General features: G+C 34.5%; 1 long non-coding RNA gene across 1 annotated transcript in view; it reads right to left on the reverse strand.

Annotated features, from left to right (window-relative positions):
• Positions 1-17,682, reverse strand: part of LOC138693713 (uncharacterized) — a 150,041-nt gene extending 132,359 nt beyond the window's left edge. The window contains exon 1 of the long non-coding RNA XR_011330396.1: positions 17,654-17,682. This is a non-coding gene — a long non-coding RNA (uncharacterized lncRNA). The remainder of the gene's footprint in view (positions 1-17,653) is intronic.
• Positions 17,683-20,869: the final 3,187 nt, after the last annotated feature.

Raw genomic sequence — 20,869 nt, forward strand, 5'->3', positions numbered from 1 at the left:
TAACATATCCAATTCTTACGTTTAACATATAAAAATGCAAATAATATGAAATATATACAGAATTAATACTGGTACCTTAATAACAATAACATATTATACAATGCAATATGTTTACCATTTAATAGTATTAAAAACATTTACACAGTACTGTGAAATGTCAAGAATTCATCTACAGAATAACAAGTGTGAGATATTAAGTATTTTTTTTAGTTTTACCTTAAATAATGCAGAGTTTTGGTTATGATTCTTAATGTCTTCAGGAAGACCATTGAAAATTTTTATTGCCATGTAACGCACTCCTCTTTGATAGCATGATAAATTTGATGATGGTGTATGAAAATCATTCTTTCTGCAGGTATTAGTGCTATGTATGGCTGAATTAGTTAGAAAATTTTCTTTATTACATAAGAGGAAATTTATTAAAGAGTATACAGTATGTACTGATTTGTTAAGATCGGAAGCTCTCATTTAAAAAGAAATGGTCTACATGATTCTCTAGTCTTTGCTCCAACTAATTGCTAAGGAGACAAGGAGAACAAGTGTGGGTTATTTATAATAATAATAATAATAATAATAGTTATTATTATTATTATTATTATTATTATTATTATTATTATTATTATTATTATTATTATTATTACTACCTAACTTATTTATTTATTCTGGTAAAGTTAAGGCCATCAGGCCTTCTCTTCCACTCCACCAAGACAGTGACAGTTAATTCCAGAGTTAGTCCACCATTGTGGCTGAGAGGTTAGCGAGTCTAACTCTAAATCCAGCAGGCACGGGTTCGATTCCTGGTCGGGACGAGTTGCCTGGGTGAGGTTTTTTCGGGGTTTTTCCCTCACTCCTATGGATGAATATCAGGTAACTTTATCAGGCAATTGGAACCCCACTCAACTTCGCCACTTCCTTTCCTCCCCTATCATCCTTTCATTCATCATCCCGCTACTTCTTCTGGTTTTCAGATCGCTCTACAGGCAGCCCTCCGAAGCTCCTGGCTCTCTCGACCGGCCTCTGTGGATTGTATTCAAGTGATGATGGATAGCTTCTGCAATGGAACCCGGGGCAAACCTTCTCTGTGGAGGACTTCCGCCTCGGACCGTTAAGGGAGCCTTGGAGGGGTTGCCGGAGCAGGAGTGGTACATGGACTCTGTTGGCTGTAGGGACCAGGTGTTAAGGGGGTCAAGTGGTTAGGTCGGTGTGCATACAGGATCGGTGGGCACGCAACTCATCCCATATAGGGGGTGTACAATAGACCTCAGGTCGTAGTGCGTGGGATGTTCCCTCCCTTCTAACAAGAAAAAAAAATTCCAGAGTTATCACTCAAAGGTACCTCCTGAGGAGAAAGACGTAGTTCTGCGTGGACAGTGGATACAAAAGAGAACAAGAGGGCATACACTCATTCATTTACAGGGTCTGCTGGGGCCTTCGCTATAAGTTCTTTATCGGCCTGGATAGCAGAATCGTGACGTCATACAAACGGGGCATGCTCTGCATGCCATTTCTCTTGGGTATATTTAATAGCGGTGCTTGGCGTTATTTACTCTAGCTACTAGTAAATTATATTATTATTATTGTTATCCAAATATTGAAACCCTATTTTACCTTTGGTATATTAGGGTTGTAGTTTGTTACATGTGAAATACATTATGTAGTGATAATACACAATTTTAAAGAATTAATAGTAGGTGTGAACCATAGTTACAATATAAATACACTAATTAAGAGACAGTAAACAATACTAAATACGTTATGCAATAATTACTTTCAGTTAAAACAAAATGAAATACAATTAGAAATTATAATCGAAGGTGTAGAGAAATTGCAAGATTATTACATTAATTTGTGATTTAATACATAATTTTAAGCAATATTAATGAGATAATGCACAGAATTGGCGTAGTTACAAATAAAACACCTATTATATAGTTGGTTTGCGATAGTAAAAAAAAAATAAAAACAAAATTACTTATGGTTACAAACTATATACCTGTCATCAAATACTCAACAATAGTAAAAACTATAATACAAACATAGGTATTGTTGTTATTACTATTATTATGTCCCAAAGATAGACACCTTGTTTTACATAGTGCATTAGGATTTTATAACATCATTAATTTATATACAATTAACAGCTACAGTCTTGCGTGGATGTGGTGTAAAAACTCTGTGAATTGTTTGTAACAACATTTTTTTCTAAGAAAATGGTAAAGGGGTGTGGAGTAATTTAAATTGCAGTCCGAGATATGATATCTTAAAAAGTGTCTTTTCCTTTCGAACACTGGACAGTGAAAAATCAAATGTTCAACAGTCTGATTCTCTTTGCATATGCACAGAGATTCTTCTGCACTTTTGATCCTAAATCTTTCAAAGTAGGAACCGAATTTTCCATGGTCGGTCATAAATTGGGTGTAAAAGAAGTCGGTTGAGAACTGACTGCAACATAGTCTGTCTTGTACATTGGGAAAGAATAATTTCTTGGTCACAGAGCCTTTAACACTAGAGTTCCAGTATGTATTCCACTTGAGTGTAGTTGTGTGCTTGATCTTCTGCTTAATGTACGAAATAGGACAGGTGGAATATTTATATTCTGAGTTGGTTGAGGCTGCTTGCTTCGCTAATGTATCCGCTCTTTCGTTTCCTTCAGTACCTGTGTGGCCGCGCACCCACATTAAGCAAATACGACCTTCAAATTTAAGTATTAGGGATCTAATTTCGACGGCTATGGAATGCAAGTTGTATTTATCGTCAATGGTTTGTAAGGCAGATTGAGAGTCGCTGTGAATACATGAGTCAATCCCGTTGGTAATGCTCCATTTCACTGCTTGCAAGATGGCAAAGAGTTCTGCTTGGAACACGGAGCACATGGGCGCCAGGCGGAACGTGGCAGAGTGGACTTCAGTAGTGTTGTAGTAGGTAACAAAAGCACAGCTCACCAAGGTGACGTCGTTCTCCTTTTGCAACCGAGAGCCGTCAGTATAGATGTTGTATTCATGTCGATCTGTACATGTATTTGATGCACGGTGAAAATCTTTCGGATGACCAGTTAATTGAAAATGTGATCTTTTTTCCACCTCAAGATATGATTCTTGTTCTATAAATATCCCATTTCTTTTCACGTTAGAGATTTCAGCTTTAGCCATGGCTGTTAAAAACAATGGTGGTATACCCGCGATCACTAGGGCTGCGTCTGTCGATGTGGTTCTGTAAGCCTTCGTGATTTGTAGAATGAATCCACGCTGGATTTGTATTAATTTATTTTGAACCCACTTTTTGTGAAGTATATTTTGAAATGCCGAGACACAGTATAATATCAATGGTTCGAAAGCGCCATGATATATTGTTCGCAATATATCAGGACTAAGACCCCAGGTTGGTCTGGTGGCCCTATGCAAAGCAGATTGAAACTGGTGTGATTTAGCGACTAGTGAATCAATATGTGCCTTAAAAGACATACGTTTGTCGAGAGTGACGCCTACATACAAGAGTGTCTCTACTATGTCGATATCCTTCATGTCCATCTGTATGTGTGGTAGGTCGTAATTTCTTTTCCTTGTAATCAGCAAGGCTTTTGTCTTAAGAGGGTTGAACTGCAGTTTGTTTTCTTTTCCCTACTTGGATATGGAAGTCAGCGTTTCATTGGCTTTGTTTTCAATACAGTTTATATTGTCAGCTGTTATTAGGACGAGAGCGTCATCAGCATATGCTATTAATTGACAATCATTTGGCAGATCCATCTGTAGCAGGTCGTCATATAAGATATTCCAAAGCCCTGGATTACAGCAGGAACCCTGGGGACATCCTTTATTAACGTCTTTCATTAGAGTAGTAGTTCCTATCGTGAGTTGTACTTTGCGATTGCTAAAGTAATTTTTGACTAGGTTATATAGGTTTCTAGGACAACCTTTTTTCTTCAGTTGAGACATAATTTTAGGCCACCAAGCGTTGTCAAATGCCCCCGAAATGTCCAGTGATATGAGTAATCCGAACTGCCGACGTCTTAGAGTTTGATTTGCCCAGTTCACAATTAATAAGACAGTAATCAGCATACTGTTCTCCAACCAGGAGATCAACCGTGAAAGGAATGTGCTTACTATTGCGTCATCTATTGGAGCGAAGTAGATAGATAATATTACCGTTATAACGTCAGTTTAAAAACCACGCGCTCTTCTGCGTATGTTATTTCCTGTATGGAGAGATTAAAAGACCAGGACATTAACAAAGATCTAATTTTGTAACTGGGGTAGTATCAATATGTGTGTGTATCAATGTTATTGTTTGTGCTGTGAGAGCTAGCCAATACAGATTCGAGTACCCACGTGTGTGACCTTTTGACATCATATGACATCAACATTCATTCACAGCATTACCCCTCTTCGGCTCAGTCCCCAAAGACTTTCTCGTGGTTAGAGTACAGTAATTATTATTTTATCTACCACCAACCACCACCACCAACCACCACCACCACCACTATCGCAACATGCTTCTTTTCCTATTATGGATATATGTATCTTCAGAAGTCTTACATTTCGTACCAACATAACTTATGAGACATTACAAACATTTCACCTAGTTTGCAATGTTCCAGCGGGATAGAAATTCGGCCATTTTCATACCTCAGGGAAGTGTGTAGGGGTAAGAAAATGGAGTGTTATCACAGTTTAGGTTAGTTTAGACTTTTATTACCGGTATGTCTTACGTACTTATCTGTGACAGATTAGGTTACGGTAGTTTAGGGTTTGGGCGCGCTTCCGTACAGGGGCAGTGGCATTTCTCTAAGATTAGAGCCCAGTTTAGGTGTGTGTGTATTAATCGAAAAAAAAATGTCTTGTAAATATGCTCCTATTCTCAATATTTTCTAGCACCTAATTTTAGATTAATACACGCACACCTAAACTGGGCTCTAAACCTTAAAGAAATGCCACTGCCCCTGTACGGAAGCGCGCTCTAGGGTTTTGTTATGCCTTGTATAGGCAAATCTGTGTTAGGTTAGGTTAGTTTAGAATTTTAGTGACAGGTTAGGTTACGTTAGAATAGACTTTTATTAACTTATGCTTTGCATATACGAAACTGTGACAGGTTAGGTTAGGATAGTTTAGGCTTTTGTTATGCCTTGTATAGGCGAATTTGTGACAAGTTAGGTTAGGTTAGGTTAGGTTAGGTTAGTTTAGGCTTTTATTATGCTTTGCATATACGAAACTGTAACAGGTTAGGTTAGGATAGTTTAGGCTTTTGTTATGCCTTGTATAGGCGAATCTGTGACAAGTTAGGTTAGGTTAGATTAGTTTAGGATTTTGGTGACAGGTTACGTTAGGTTAGTTTAGGCTTTTATTATCGTCAAGATGAAGGTGAAAGCGATTGAGTGTGGCGCTCTTGAACAGGTAGTGATATTTCGTTTTCTATGTTGGCAGTCCAAGTCAGTCGATGCCTATTCCAAATTCGGCGGAAGTCATTCAAAGCTCGTTTCTTACTACTGTCAGTACAGAAAAACGACAGTTAAGAAAGCAGAAAACTGACAGGAATGCACAGTTCTCTAAAGAAGTAGAAGCAGTAAAGTTATTCATCAGATGTCATTTAAATACACACTGTTACCGGTACCCATTTTTTTAATGAAAGTCTGCAATTTTCTTCTTGTTCCTGAAGCACCGACAATATTATCTTATTTCATTTTAGAATATTATCCAATATAGTTGTGGCTCTAGAAACTAGCATACTTGTGGAATGTCCGCAATCACACACTTTCACATTGTTCACGTATTAATGTTTTTAAGAGATGCCTTTGATTTGTTGCACGACGAAGACAAAGTCGAAGACAATTTAAGAAGTTGGTATCTATGAGTCTATGGCGCCAATAAAACAGCTGAACGACGTTATTTGAGAAAATAATTCATGCAGTAGAGGGTTAATGAAGTCGCTCTCATGTTTGTCCGAAATTAAACACTGGAAAACTTTATATGCAAGTACAGTCACATTTGTTACAAATTGTATGCGTCACATGAGTCCTCCTCTGTCTATTATTCTTAAATAATTCTTCTTCTTCTTCTTCTTCTTCTTCTTCTTCTTCTTTCTCTTTCATGGCCTCGGTCACCAAAAAATGTCCATGTAGCCAGCTCAAATTATTTATACTATAGTCTCGGACTTATCATGATATCCTCTGTGAAGTACAATATCTTCTTTGGTTTCATAAAAAATCAATATTCCTCATACTTTAATTTTGCTACGTCTAATAAACTTGATTAATATACTTATAATGTCCATATTTGCCGACGCTAGTAATGTTTTAAGATTAGTCGGTAAAGGTATCTTCTTTTGGTGTAATTCCTCATACATTTTTTCCCTGTGTCCATTATTTAATTCACACTCAAAGAAAAGATATTGATTATTTGGCCTCCTATTTCCACATTGACAATAAGGATTTGAAGTTAATTTAAAAAGAAATAATTTTTCCGGATTTAGTGTATGATTTACCCTCAATCTATTAATTAAAACTATTTCGTTTCTTTTCAGCTTGTATTTATTGAACCATGGAACGTGTAGCCATCTGTTTTCGAGAGTATATAAATCTGTAGGTGATTGTAAATTTTGATTTAACCACCAGGTTTGATTTGCAGTTTGGAGATTTAGCTTCAGTTTTTGTGTGTAGGTATTATACGGAAGCAGTATATTTAGCAGTTTTCCTGAGAGCACTGCTCTTTTAGCCAGGTGATCTACATACTCATTATCTCTTATGTTTGAGTGTCCGGGAATCCATGCAAGTGTGATGTCCAAAAATTGCTGGCGGGCTCTCCATAAAAGGAATCTAATATTATTAAGGTACCAGTTATCTTTGTTCGATTTTAATGTATATAGATCCAATGTTAAGGACAATGAGTCTGTAAAGATAATTAGTTTGTTGTTCGGTCTACGATTATTTCCACTAATGTAATATAAAATAGCCTGTCTAATAGCCATTACTTCTGCTAAGAAAATAGAAGTCTCACTTGGGAGCTTATATATCTCGTAATAATTTTGGCTGGGAATCCAGAACGCAGCACCAGCTCCTGAATGTTGTTTGGATCCGTCTGTATAAATGTGATCGTAATCAATGAATGCAGACAATTTCTCCTGGAATAGAGAGTTATATAATGCTGAGTTATTCTGTGTTATTGGATGTTCTATATTAAGAAAATTTAAATGAATAGGAATCTTATAGACTGATGCCAAATACGGAATAGTATAACTGGGATGGGTTTTGTTTTTTAAAATATTAGGCACAAATATTTCAACCTGCTGATAACTCTTAACCAATGGAGTATTAAGGAAAAGTTTGCGACTATTTCGAGCCAATCGGCCCAGTAATTTTAGTTTTGGAAGTAGAATATGAGAAATTATTGCCGTTCTCTTAATTATAAACTTATCTGTTAGGAATTGAAAACGGTGTAAAATTGGGGATATTGCAGCCGTATGCAAGACCGATTTAATCGGCGTTGTTTTCATTAAGCCTAAAGCTATTCTAAGAGCTGTATTTTGAAGTGTATCCAATTCGGATATATTACGTTTACTAGTACTAGTGAAAGCGAAGCATGCATATTCCATAATTGGTCTAATATATGTCTTGTATATTAATAGCAATAACCCGGGATCAGCTCCCCACCATGTATTGGTTAAGCATTTAATTATATTTAATCTAGGAAGGATTTGGGATTTTATATGTTGAATATGCGTAGTGAATGAAAGCTTCGAATCTACTATTAAGCCCAAGATTTTAACCGACGTTTTGTAAGGAATGACCTCGTTATCTACTTGATATCTTTCTTCGGTGATGTTTCTTGTCCAATTAAATCTGATGTGGGAGCTTTTTGTAGGATTTATGGAAAGTCCAGAAGTTTAAGACCATTTTTCCATATCTCTTATTGCTGTTCCAATTGCGAAAGCTAACCTCTGCGAAGACTTATCTGATTTATAAATTAAGATATCATCGGCGTACATGACAGTTCGTATGTGTGTTGTGAGAATTTTTTCAAGAGGTTGTAAGGCTAAAGTAAAGGACTCAAGACAGATCCCTGGGGTATTCCAGTATTCACCTCCCTCGGTTCTGTATCCTCTAAATGGGATTTAATTGTTACAAGTCTATTCGAAAGGAGTTTCCCTATTATGCAGATTATCGGAGACGGTATTCCAATCTTTTCCATTTGCTGAAATAAATACCAAGTACATATATTATCATAAGCCGCTTTTAAATATAGGCAAATTAAGTCCGTAATCTCCCCTCTATTTCTGGCTAGTGTAATATCAGTTAAAAGAATTGCAAGGCAATCATATGTAGAAGAATTTTTTTGAAAACCAAACTGTAACCTAGGCATTTGATGATTTCTATGAAGCCAATTTAAAAGTCTATTCTTTAAAATATGTTCAAATAATTTCCGAGTGCATGGTAAGAGGGAAATGGGACGATAATGTTCTGGCACCTCAGACGTTTTATTAGCCTTTGATATTGGTTTTATTAATATATACTTCCATGCATCCGGTACCTCTTGTGTGCGAAGAATATAATTGAAATGTTGAATTAAGAGGTGAAATGCTTCGTCTGGAAAATGTTTAATCATATCATATGTTATCTCATCCTTTCCTGGACTTGTACTCCTAACTGTTTCAAGCACAATCTCTATTTCTCCTTTTTCAATAGGGTGTAATAATATGTGGTCACTGAAACTCAGATCACTCTGAAAGGTATATGGAGAAACACTTACTGTAAGGGGACATATGTGCTGCTTGATTTCTTCTATTGTTTTCCAGTTGAGTGGTGTTGAGTCTGTGAAGGTCCTGTTATTTTTCAACGTCTTTATTATTTGCCATACTTCCTTTGACCGTATATCTTTCCTTAATGTATTGCAATATTGTTTCCACGAATTCCTTTTTTTCTTACGTATAAGTTTTTTCGTTATTGCAGATTGTTTATTAAGTAACATGTAATTTTCTGGCGTCATATTTTTAATATATTGAGATGTTAACTCCTTCCTGAGCTTTATGTTGTTTTTTATATCCTCATCCCACCAAAGAGGAGGGCGGAATCTACTGTTTAGAATTCTTGTTTTAGGGTGTTCAGTATCTAGATAATTTGTAATTGTCGCATTGATCTCACATATGCCTTCCGAAACCGGTATGTTCTCCTTTTTATTTAACATATCTTGAAGGGAAGTAGAAAAATGTATCTAATCAATATGAGCAATTCCTTTTCTCTTCCGAATCGTATCCTGTACATTCCTACTAAAACAAGACACTCCCACTTCTGTGACAATAGGAAAATGGTCACTGCCCATTGAATCTTTTATAATGCTCCAGTTTGTATACAACGCCAAAGGAGGTTGCATAATAGTTAAATCGACTATAGACTGTTCTCCATAAGGTGCTATTAAACGCGTACTATCATTTTGATTTAAAACAACAAGATTTAAAAGGTCAAGTGCCTCATAAATTTGTTGCCCTCTTTGATCTGTGTGGCTACTGTGCCAACAGGGATGGTGGGAATTAAAATCACCAACTATAATTAGTTGTTCGTTTTGTGGTATTTGCGAAAAAACTGCGTGCCAACTAGTAGTAGATGAGATAACATTAGGAGGTTGGTAAATATTAATTATGTTTACATTTTTCACTCTAATCCCAATAACTTCTACCTCTGGTGGTATATTTGTGAGATGTAATAAGGAATATGGTATACCCTTTCTAACGAGGATTGCTACTCCTCCTCTACCGTCCGTCCTATTCTTTGTATTTAAAATAAAATTTCGAAATTTTGGTAGAAGGGATTGATTTATCCATGTCTCTCATAGGGCTGCAATATCAATCTCTTGTAAAGATAACAAATTTTGTAGCTCTGTTATTTTATGTTTGAGACTACGACAGTTCCACTGCAGAATTTTTAAATTTAGATCTGCCATTGGAGAGTTTGGAAGGGCTAACCGAAAATATGTATAAATAACCCAGTAAGAAGTATATATATAAATATGTATATAAATCTATGAAACGGTGAAAGGTTATGTCTGTTTAAATTTTGTATCGATAGCTTCTGAAGAGGAACACTCTTCATTGTACTAAATTAAGGAGGATCTTTTGTTTATAGTCTTGGACTAGTTTCTCGCTCAATTCTGTGTTCGTGGGATCCATTCTCTGTACGTCTTTTATTAGACGATTTAATATTGAATCTATAAATGTCATTGATAGAGCATTTGCTGTATTTGGGTGAACTGGAGCAGTTGCGTCTTCTTGAAGGGTGTGTTGACTATTGTGAACCGTATGTATTTTAGATGGACTATCTAATAGTAAGGTCTGTCTCTGAGATCTAGTGGGAATACCGAGCCTGCCCGGTTGGGATTTGTAGAAATGTTGAAAAGGATTTTCTTTGGAGTTTCTTTGGCCTGGAACTGTGGGTAAATCTATCCGTGTTCGCTTACGCGGAGTACTCTGTGTTAGAGGGGTCAGAAAGTGTTGGGTGGATTGTGTCTGGCTAGGAAGGACTGATGGCAATTGTGGGAAATCTTTTTCCGTTACTGCTGAATACGACCTTTCTTGCTTTGAATCAATCTCTCTTGCTTCATGAAAGGATATATTAAGTTCTGTCATCTTCTTTTTAATATTGAGTTGGGATTTCATCATCACACACTTTTCACTATTCGCTAAGTGATCCAAGGAACAATTACAACATCGCAATTTTGAACTTGAACAATTAGTCAAGGTATGATTTTCTCCACACTTCACACATCTGCACTGTTTTTCGTGATGTCCATACCTCTGGCAATTTTTGCATTGTAGAACAGGAAATCTATATTTCTCTACCTCGTATCTAACAAAGTATAACGTAATATACCAAGGTAATTTTTGTGCTTCAAAAGTAATCTTCACTGTTTGAGTTGGAATATATTTCACCTCTTCCCCTACATACATCTTTCTATAAAAAACGTTCTATTTTGTATACCTTTTCCGAACTATTTATGTCCTTTTGTATCTCTTCAATAGAAATTGAAGTGTCGACTCCTCATATTACACCGATGGAAGTAACTCTATGTTTAGGAATAAAGGCCACCAATTTCTCTGTTTCTAGTACTTTGTCTTCTAGAAAATTATTAGCTGCCTGTGCTGTTGTAAAGTTGATCTGCAGTCTTTTAATTTCTTGAATATCTTTGTGTTCTCTTTTAAATAATAATCGTCCTATTTTCAGTGGGTGTAAATTGCCTATATTATTGTCTTGAGATTGGACATATACTGCATATGGTCCTCTTGAATTTTGTGCATAATATACTACCGGTAACTTTTGCGATTGTGTATTAAATGTAGAAGTGGAATTTAGTTCCTCGGTCTCCATTTTTTGTGTTGTTTCTTTCTCTAATGTATAGTTATGTAATGAGTTTAGGTCCCCATCCCTAACAGATGGGGGTGTACCCCGTTGTATTTCGTTAATATTCAAAAAACTTCAGTGAGTGTATGTAATATTATATATTGAGAGAAGAAAAATAAAAAAGAAAGGAACGAATTACAAATTAACACAACTAAATTTATAGAAATGTCTTCAAATAACACTGTTCACACACAATAAGCACTATAAGATGTATCCACTCTGAAAGCACTTACGGAACTCCAAATAATTATTCAATTCTACTGTATCACTGGAATATTCCAATGTCGAGGCAATTGTAAAGTTTAGCGGTCCCTGCTTAGGTCGTTCTTGCACGCATGCAAGTACAACGGGATTCAAAAGCACTGCCATAATAAAAGAAGTCTGACGGTTTTATGCATGCAATTGACGGCGTAGTTTACGAAGGTGACACTAGAGCAGGGGCGTATTTTGCGGGCTACCGGGGCTACTGGCGGTAAGCCCAAGGAAATTACAAAAGAAAAAGTTTATAATATAACATAATGTAATAATTTTGTATTATTAGTTTTACCATAGTAATTAAAATTAAAGTAATTGTTAGATATATTTTGTGTAATAATAGGGTCAGCGGTAGCCCAAACCCTTTAACCAGTATACGCCACTGCACTAGAGTGGCATAAAAAGCGCAATTATATTAATTTGTCTATGATTATATTTACATAATGAACGTCAGTCACTTTAACCTCTCCTTTTAATGCCAGTCGACGGTTCGAACCCCGAAATGAAATTATTCTTTATTGTAGGTATATAGAAAGCGCAATTATATTAATTGTCTATGAATATATTTACACAATGAACGTCTGTCACTTTAACCTCTCTTTTATTATAGGTACATAAAAAGCGCAATTATATTAATTGTTTATGAATATATTTACACAATGAACGTCTGTCACTTTAACCTCTCTTTTAAATGTCAGTCGACGGTTTAACCTCTGTTTTAAATGTCAGTCGATGGTTCGAACCCCGAAATTAAATTATTCTTTATTATAGGTACATAAAAAGCGCAATTATATTAATTGTTTATGAATATATTTACACAATGAACGTCTGTCACTTTAACCTCTCTTTTAAATGTCAGTCGACAGTCGACGGTTTAACCTCTCTTTTAAATGTCAGTCGACAGTTCGAACCCCGAAATTAAATTATTATTTATTACAGATATAATACAATTGCTCGAAAAATCTAAATAAAGTGTATACAGAATGAACTTCTCCCTTTAAATCTCAGTTTACAGTTTGAACCAAGTGACGGCTATATTTTCCGAGTTCGAGCCTCGAAAATTAATTAGAAGTCCAGTAGAGAGGAGCTATGGGGTGTAGAAAAGAAGATTTCCTGTTTTAGCTACTGGAATCAGACTAAAATTGGACAGAATTCAAAGTGTAATTGTGGCAACAGCTATTTTACACAATATATGATTTGTTGGTGAACCAGTGAAGGAAGAGATTAAATTAACATAAAATAAGTTTCATTCACTGCAGTAAATGTAACATTGTTTATTATTCATGTTAAACTTGCATATTTTCAAAAGTACCTATATTATAACTTTTCTTCACTGGAAATTAAGCATTACCAGCACCTTATCCATCAGTACGTTCCTGACTAAAATTTGTTTGTGAATCAGTGAAACAAAGGGATGAAATTAACATAAAGTAAGTTTCATTCACTGTAGTACATGTAACATTGTTTATTATGCATGTTAAACTTGGATATTTTCAAAAGTATTATAACTTTACTTCACTGAAAATTAAGCAGTACCAGTAACTTGTACCATAAATTATTAAACCTAAAATTGTTATTTTTTTTTTAATCTGACATAGACTATTACCTTGTGTGGTGTAACTTTAGATGCAACACAACCGCAATTATATAGAATCTAATGATGACATGACTTAACTATAACTGTGTTGTATAAAATATTACTACTGATACACAAATATTTTAACACATTATAGTGTAATCACAATGTATGTAAAAATCCCACTTTATTTTAATTACGCAGTGATGTTACAAGTTGAAATATATCTGCATTTGTATCAAAATTATATTAATGTCGGATTTCAATGAAAGAAAGTAACTAATTACTTGAAGTATGCAGTGTGTTTATTTAAAACATATAAGAAATTAGCTGGAGGGAATATACTGTATATTTCATATTATGTTCATGTCTATTAAAATAATTAAAAATGAAACTAACAATTGATTTATGAACATTTTGATGTCATGTTATAATTAGGCCTAGCCTACTGTTTTTTTCTTATGTATTATTACTATATTATAAATAAGCCATATATAGATTATGTGATAGGTGATAACATGCAATAAATTTGGTTTTTCAATTGGAATTAAGTTAAACTACCTACTGATTAACTTGTTATTCAATTATTTAAGAAGCTACATAAATTTAAATAGCTTCTGTTTTAAGTAGCATGATAACCTCATGTGATATGTTGAATATGGTATTATTAATACAGTGAATGATATAAACCGAATGGCATTATGAAAATATCAAAATGACATCATAACATATTACGACCACTACAAACCAAACCACTACAAAACTGAAGTTACCTAATGTGATTTAATATGTTAGATTAAATTTTTTAATTTAAATAAAAAAGAACATATAGACTTGAACAAAATAAACACCATAACTACTTCAAAATCTTGTGATTTCAGTTAGCTGTTTGTTTTAAGGTCCAATTCCCTATTCCTAACATCAAGTTCAAGAATTCTTCTTTTCATCTCAAGATCAAACTCATTTTTTTATATGAAGTTCTGTGAATTTCATCTTCACTCTATGTTCTTCTTTCATATTTATGTTACCGGTACTTTAAATTCATGCTCCATCCTTTGGAACTGAATTTGATCCTCTGTTGCTTGTTTTTGTAACTGAAGAACTTGTTTTTCTTGCCACAATGCCATAAGTTTCTTTCCTGTCAATGAACTATCTACTGGTGGTCTTTTCTAGGAGTGGTAGGAGTGGAGTGGAAGTAGGTTTCCTCAGGTCCCTAATACTGAATTGACTGCTACATGGAATGGCTTCTACTTCATTAATTTGTATATTATCCTGAGATACTATTGGTATATATCTTCAATTACCTGATCAGTAGGATTTGATCGTCACCTGCGACAAATGCTTGGGATTCAGAAGCTACAGACTTGTACAGATTCACAGATGAAAAGGGAATTACATTGGAATTTTGAATTGATTGGATTTGAGGAGGAAATTGTGCTTTTCCAATGTTTGCAGATGGATGCTCCACAGATGCGAGTAGTGATGACTGGCCAGTACAATCTGAGTCACATACAGATGGTAGCCCCTCAAGTTGTATTGTGCCAATAATCTCTTTTATTTTAATATAAGTTATATAATGAACAGTTTAGGTAGAGTGCTGAAAAGCTTGAAGAATTGTTAAATATAATGGGACCTGCCATAACAAGACAAACAAACAAACAAACAAATAGAAGTCATGCATTATGAGCAAAGCTTCAAATACAAGTTGCTCTACAAATTAGAATGTTGATTATTTTCCAATGCCATCAGGTCTTTCTGTCCTAGACCAGCAACACTTGCAGAATTTTTTCTTAATAATCTAATACCAATTCACCAACTGCAGTAATTTTTGCTGGCTTCCCTCCTCCACTGCCAGTTCTTCTGACACTGTCAACTTTAGCCTACAAATTAAATATAAAGCTACACTAGTTTATGAACAGATCAAATGTAAAGCTGAAAAAAAATAGCGAATTTTTCATCAAATCATATTAAGTGGCATTCATGTCGGCAGTAGACCCACTGGCTACATAATATGTTCATATTATGATACTAACTGTGAACTTGAATTTGTACTTGACAAAGTTGCTTTCTTAAAGTATGCATAATCTTTGTTCTGAGGTATCAGTTCCATAGCCTCACACATTACAAACATTTTTGTCTATTGGTTTACTTTACCATTTTTGTTAATATGCTTTAAAAAGCACCGAATAAATTATCCTTCGATTCATTAATCATATTCACTATAGTTGATTTACTTTAAATTGATGGCATTTCAGCACATTTACCTTCTTTAACTGTAGGTAGAAAATTCAGCACAGTACCTTCTGTGATATTAGTTTACGTCCTCTGGTAGATAGTAGATAAATATAATTCAATACAACCCAGTATAGTAAGAAAAAAATAAATAATACAATTAAAATGTTTATTTAGTGTAAAGTGTGCATAAGTTCCATTTATTTGTTGCATAATATGTTGCAGGTATAATTATAAAACTGTGTTAATTTTAATTCAGCATGTTAACATAACCTGTTTGCATCAACATTTTAAGTTGAGAACGAAAGCTATTTTGAGAACACAATTACCATCCTTACTTGTAGGTAGAAAATTCACCACAGTCTCTCCTATGAAATGTAGCCTACATAGGTTAGGCCTACCGTAAATTACTTCCCCTACATAGTTGATAAATACAATTCAATACAACTCAGTATCATAATAAATAAGTTAATTAAAATACAAATTGAAAGTGCGGGGTATCATACGTGACATTATGCTTAATTATAATCAGGGGCGTAGTTTGCGGGCTACCAGGGCTACCGGCGGTAGCCCAAGGAAATTACAAAAGAAAAAGTTTATAATATAACATAATGTAATAATTTTGTAATATTAGTTTTACCATAGTAATTAAAATTAAAGTAATTGTTAGATATATTTTGTGTAATAATAGGGTCAGCGGTAGCCCAAACCCTTTAACCAGTATACGCCACTGATTATAATGTATAATTGCGGATATAGAAATAACTTATAAGGTAAATACAGTAAACATAACCTATAATTCCTATATAGTATCATAATGTAGTAATGGAATGACGGGGCATTGGAGAACATCAAAATTAGACAAATGGTCTTAATTTGAACTGAGTACATTAAGCATTTCTGATATTTTCTGGAAATGCTTTATCATTGTCTATAACTAGTAGTCTATATGTGAAGATTTCTCAACACAACTGCTTTCTTTCGCTGTAAAAAAAAATTATTCAGCAATATATTTATACATATATTAATACAGTGGTCTGTAATTTGAATAATTGTGCTATCACATTCACATTTGACATGACAACATAACCTTGTAAATCTGGTTGCTTTGAGGTTGCCTTATTGCAATACAGCTGTCATTTAGTCAAGTGTCTGAAGACCAATAAAGCATCACTCATAAAGCAACTAAGCCAAGAAATAATGGGGGTAGGGTGGCCAGTTCCTGTTCCCTTCCATTGCATATGTCACTGACTACTAGCGCTGAGGTAGTTCTTGTGATTTCGGAAGTGAAAACCGTTCAAATTATTTTTTTTTTGAAATGCATTTGATCCTATAAACAAGGCATGATAAAAGTCTAAATTAACCCAACTAATTCGTGTATGCAAGGAGTATGTGCGCTAGTTTAGTCCTAGTAACATATTTAACTAATCAGACTTCAGATTGAAGTACTGTATGAAACGAATAACTGCAATTGCGTTTACAAGTCGTCATACGTAACATTACGCTTAATTATAATTGCATAATTGCGAATGTAAAAATAAAGTAAGTAGTGATAGAGTAAACATAACCTATAATTTTAAAACACCAAAATATGCGTGCGATGCAACTGAAAATTATTGATTCATGCATAAATGAATGTGCAAGAATTTCGTAATGAGGCACGCTTCATTTCATTTAATTACAATATTAGGTATTGTAACAGTAATGAAATCTATATGGTAAAATTTTTAGTAATATACATCTCGTTTTTAGTTCTAATTGTGTATATTATCAAATATGTATTATTTTCAATGCGAATGCGACTCTGCTGTACCCAAAAATAATAATATCATGTCGGGGATCGAGCAAATATTGCCCTCACTGGGTTCAAACTGCAGACATATTCCGCGAATGTTGTGTATATTATCAAATATGTATTATTTCCAATGCAAATGCGACTCTGCTGTACCCAAAAATAATAATTTCATGTGGGGATCGAGCAAATATTGCCCTCACGGGGTTCAAACTGCAGACATATTCCGCGAATGTTGTGTATATTATGAAATATGTATTATTTCCAATGCGAATGTGACTCTGCTGTACCCAAAAATAATAATTTCATCAAATATATATTATTTTCAATGCGAATGCGACTCTGCTGTACTCAAAAATAATAATTTCATGTCGGGGATGGAGAAAATATTGCCCTCACTGGGTTCAAACTGCAGACATACCTGCAATGTAGTCAAGGCCCTACATTAGTGGCTGTGCAAACCATACGGGACAGGTCAAATAGAACGTTGCGCTCGACGCCATTACTGTGGCAGCTCAAGCTGGCAGGCTATTAAGTTTCTAGCTACAAATATCACAAATATAAGTATCCGGACCCTTAATAATACATCAAAATATGATAAACTGTGAAATTATTATTTATCCTTACTATAATAAAATAAGTACACAATACGATTTATAAAACCAATATAACTGGATCACATTCCGTCAATAAAGTTTCATACGAAGGCCTGCCTACTGTACTTGAAGAAATAAAGTACCTACATTATATGCTCTATACTTGTATTATTATTTTTTTTCAAAACTAACAATCCTCTTGATATTTATGTATTAAATACTATACAAGTGTTATTGTGACGAACAAAGTGACAATAAAAACGGACAGGAATGAAGAAAATGTAGACCTACTATTTATCCTAAAAAAAGTAAACAGACTTTATTATGTTGAGTGCTATTAATCAATCCACTAAATCTTACTTCAAAATGCATTAAATTGGAATCTCAATAATAATAATAATAATAATAATAATAATAATAATAATAATAATAATAATAATAATAATAATAATAATTTAGGGCTATAATATTAAATAATAATAATAATAATAATAATAATAATAATAATAATAATAATAATCATTATTATTATTATTATTATTATTATTATTATTATTATTATTATTATTATTATTATTATTATTATTATTATGGGGTATTGTAGCTCTCTTTATTAAATCAAGCGTCAGATCTGAAGAAATTTGCTGTTTACAATGTCATGCAAATTTTCGTTAATCAGGTTTTTTTCCTTCAATTTTTTAGTCAAGCTTCTTAAGTTTGATATTATTATAGTTGCATTTCTGTCAAATCCTCTGATTGAGGTTCTGGCTGATATGTAGGCCTACATCTATTATCAGGCAGTACATCTCACTTGACGATATGTGTCAGAGGAAGAACTGTTGTTTGTATGCATCTGAAGTCTACTAGTGTAATATGTAGCTAGTCGGCGATGTATGCAATGAAGGGGAAAATGAACTGGCCACCCTACCCCATTATGTCCTGACCTAGCTGCCTTATAAGTGGAGCCGTCTTGATATCACGACCTGTCTTCGGACAGTTTACTAAACAACAATCTGTCACATTTTCTTTCACAAGCCAGATTTCCGGAAGCAATCTTCTGTGGAATGTTCAGAATACAATTTATGTTGTGATAATTTGTTCGAATAAAATTATCTCTTCTAATGGCAGATAAACAATCGCAACTGTAGTTCTGGCTTTTTTTTTAGGGGGAAAGCTAGAAATAACACATTTTATAATAATGTTTGTATCTTAAAAAATAGCAGCAATATGTTTGCCGAAATAGTTTTAGTGTAAGCTAACAGAATAATTCAATATACATAAAAGTGCTATTTATTGTCTGCATTAATTGCACCTTAAACTATTAGATACATTTAAGTATCGTTATTTACGCAAGAAAAGTGATGCAGTAGCCTTTCCTGAAGCGATTTGTGCAGTCATAAGCCTTACAAAAATGCTTCATTATGATTGCACCTTAATCATAAGCCTTACAAAAATGCTTCATTATGATTGCACCTTAGACTATTAGATGCATTTAAATATCGTTATTTACGCAAGAAAAGTGATGTTGTAGCCTTTCCTGAAGCGATTTGTCATAAGCATTACAAAAATGCATCATTATGATTGCACCTTAAACTATTAGATGCATTTAAATATCGTTATTTGCGCAAGAAAAGTGATGCTGTAGCCTTTCCTGAAGCGATTTGTGCAGTCATAAGCCTTACAAAAATGCATCATTATGATAGATTCATCAAATGCGCACTGGATATACTCGCAGTCACTATCACAACTACCTGTTATTTAGTGGCGTATACTGGTTAAAGGGTTTGGGCTACCGCTGACCCTATTATTACACAAAATATATCTAACAATTACTTTAATTTTAATTACTATGGTAAAACTAATAATACAAAATTATTACATTATGTTATATTATAAACTTTTTCTTTTGTAATTTCCTTGGGCTACCGCCGGTAGCCCCGGTAGCCCGCAAAATACGCCCCTGTACAGGCTGTTAAATGCCACACTTGCCACAATGATGTCGATGCGCGAAGGGTTTCAATTTTGTACAGCACAGCAGCGCTCCGCTCACTGTGCGTCTAGGTAGGTAACTATAACGTCATTGAATGTAGTAGGTCTATATCAACGCCATCATATTATTTTCCTCAAACTCAACATCCTCACAAACAAAAATAACATCTTCACAATCACATTCCACAACAGCATCTAAATCTCCCCTGTAGTTACAATCATCTCCACTCCCAATTTAAGGGAATTTTAAAAGTAGACGTTAGTTGTCCATTACATAATTTCTCTAGCACAGCGTTTCTCAAACTCTTTTGAAGTGAGGACCACCTTTTTAAGTTACTTGTGATTGGGTACAAAAAAATATAATTAGAAAAGTATTGTAATTTGAATTTTTGGATCTGATTCGCCCGGATTTTAAAATAGGCAGAGTCTAAAATTTCTTATATCGTCATCTGGAAAAACAGAAATAAAAAGAATTAATGCAGAAACATGCCCGATTTCCAACAAGTAAATATGCAATTTGGCACGTTCTACTATCGGTATACGACGTACAGTACGTGACCATTTCAGTGTGCAGACTAGGTATCGGCAAAACTATTAAGAAAGTCATAAATACATGAAAAGATTCGGTACTTTGGTCCTCTGTTATGAATTCAGGTGGTCCCTGGCTGGGTTACAGACGCTGGATGTGCAGGGAAAAGATGTCCAGAAACACCACGTTCATAGTGTTTTAAATCCCTCTTTTGTTGCTGAGAGTAGAGTGGGAATTCGGTAGATGAGTAGGGTAATACAGTTCATAAAATGTCAGTACTGGGAGAAAAAGTGAAAGGCGATTGCCATGGTTCATTTCCAAGCCCTGAGATTTTCAGCTATAGTGTGATACGCAATTCGTTTGAATTTTATTTTTTCTGTCTTTTTTGAAAGACCAAAAGGGCAGACCTCGAGGACCACAGGTGGTCCTCGGACGATAGTATGAGAAACGCTGGCATGTTCCAGTTGATTCTATTGTTGTCTGAAATGAGAGGGATAACTTGAAATCCGCACTGATTCAGGAT

The sequence above is a fragment of the Periplaneta americana genome, unplaced genomic scaffold (assembly GCF_040183065.1).
Source record: "Periplaneta americana isolate PAMFEO1 unplaced genomic scaffold, P.americana_PAMFEO1_priV1 scaffold_18, whole genome shotgun sequence".
In the NCBI taxonomy this organism is placed as follows: domain Eukaryota; kingdom Metazoa; phylum Arthropoda; class Insecta; order Blattodea; family Blattidae; genus Periplaneta; species Periplaneta americana.